This window comes from Nicotiana sylvestris, chromosome 2 (genome assembly GCF_000393655.2).
Source record: "Nicotiana sylvestris chromosome 2, ASM39365v2, whole genome shotgun sequence".
Lineage (NCBI taxonomy): Eukaryota > Viridiplantae > Streptophyta > Magnoliopsida > Solanales > Solanaceae > Nicotiana > Nicotiana sylvestris.
The window spans coordinates 86,234,480-86,236,697 of record NC_091058.1 but is presented as its reverse complement, the minus strand read 5'-3'; the positions used below and the strand labels follow the sequence as shown (position 1 = coordinate 86,236,697).

Here is a 2,218-nt window from a genome sequence, read left to right as displayed (position 1 = left end):
CTTATCAAAAAGTAAAAATTCTCCTTTTGTTCTTTATCTCTTCCTATTTATAAGGGATATTCCTAAGAAACCCTAAAAAGTATAACATAAGAAGTTACTCGACCTTGGCAATAATCCTTCTGAAGACGACTCCTTGCTGTTGTGCCGTGGTCGACCACATCCTCGACCCAGTTTATATGCAGTTATCAAGCCGCCCAAATTTAGACCAATACAAACTTCAGGGGCGTTTTCAAAGCCCACTTATACATATTTTACATCTTGGGCGGATATTAACAGCATTACACGTGGACATTTACCTATATGGCCATCGCTTAATAATTTGCTTTTCTCGCTCTTTGCTTGTCTAGAATTACCTTGCCTTCTCCTTCTTCATTGTTTAATCCTTCACCCTTCGATTTTAAACTCTGCGTATAGAACTGAACATCAATTTCTGAAATATAAAGTGATATACTTTAATAGGGAATTGGGGTTTCTACTGCGTGTTTTCACAGTTTCATAGTTGCTCCATTAAGATCGTGTAGTCGAACGGTTAGTTTTCATTGCTCTATTTTATTTTATTTTAAGAGTACTGTGATTGTTTTATTTTCTTTTGTTGTTCGAAATGTCGTCATAATTTTATCCTGATTCTTTGAAACTCAAAAAAAAAATCCTTGAAAAGAATTTTAGGTTTCCGCTGATTATCTGACCATTATTTTCCGTTTCTGTTTGTATTTAAAGATTTTGTCATTTTGACCAGGAGTTAACAATTGAGGATAACATGGTGTTGCAGTTGTAGTATTTAAACAGACTAAGCTATTGTAACTTGTTCAACTTATTCAAAATTTTACGGTATGAACTGGGTATATATTCATTGATGAGTCAAAATCCAAGTTAGCAAATTGAAGAGCTTGAGTTTCTTTGGCAGAATGTGGTGGGTGTTAGGGTGATTCGTGTAAATCTCATATGTGAACTATGTGAAGTGTTGAGTTGTTAGTTCTCTGAAGTTGCAAAAATCAGCTGCCCTGGTATGTTCGTTCTCCTGTTTGTTACCACAAAGGAATAGAGATTACAGAGCACAAGCGGCAGGGACTTCCAACGGTTACTTTGAAATAGTGATTAAAAAGTCCACATTGTTAAAAAAATCAAATGCATTTTATGTATATTTGCTGCCTTATATTTCTAATGTGGGATGATTTGTTGTTACAATTTCACGGTTATTAGTATGCACAAAGACTTATTACAATCATTGAAATTATGCCATCTACTAAAGAATGAACTTGCAAAGTTCAGCCCGTTGACAAATTTTGGGCGAGAGAAAGCAGGGATCAGCGAGTTTTCAGGTTGTTGTGGCGTATAATCCTCTTGGATGGAATCGAACTGATATCATCAAGATCCCAGTGAATGACTAATCCTTTCTGTTTTTCTTTTTCTTTGTTCCTTTTTATGATTATTAGGAGTTCAATATTGGTAGTTACATGAGTTAGCAAGTGAATGTTGTGTAGCCTGTGTATATTCTTAATCTACTATTGCTGACTGCACTATTAAGACCCTGTAGCCAATCATCCTAAGGTGCTCTATACCATACATTTATATTGCATTTTCCATTATACTATCCTAACGATGTCCACTTCAAGTAATCAAAATTTCCTGAATTGTAGCTTTATCAATATACTAGTGAGGAGCCACTTAAGCACTCAAACACCACCAAATGAAAAAAGAAAGGAAAAGAAAGAAAGCTGCTGCATTATTGAATTCTGTGAGGACCCTCTGCAGTAAATAATGCTGTCGATAACTCCAGCTAATTTAATTTAAAATGTCAATCTATAACTTATGACAAATTATATAACTGGTCTGTTTCCTCCTCCTTTTTCTTTCCCTTATGCTTTTCTGAAATGGCTTATTTGTTGTTTATGGGTATCCAATTGTATTAGCGTTAACAGGTCAATGATGCTAATCTTATTGTACAAGATTCCACTAGAAATCTAGTTGAGGCACAATTTATAGAGTTGGATAATGTTACCAGCAACTTAAGAAAGTTCTACGTTGAGGCATATGTACGAATATCACCCAAACAAGCTCCCAAATATTGGGTCATATTTCAAGTGTCTGTGCCGCCTCTTGGCTCGAATACTTATTTTGTTTCTAAAGCATCGCAGAGGGTATTACCAAATTCTCTTTCTCTGTCTTTTTTCATCACTATAGTGCTCTATGGATGACTCAAATACCAGAAGGCATCTTT

The 2,218-nt window shown here is 35.3% G+C and overlaps 1 long non-coding RNA gene across 1 annotated transcript; it reads left to right on the top strand.

The window, feature by feature from the left end:
• The first annotated feature begins 319 nt into the window (after positions 1-319).
• LOC104242845 (uncharacterized) lies at positions 320-1,524 on the top strand. The gene is made up of 2 exons (XR_715087.1): positions 320-528; positions 737-1,524. It is a non-coding gene; the product is annotated as an uncharacterized lncRNA (long non-coding RNA).
• Positions 1,525-2,218: the final 694 nt, after the last annotated feature.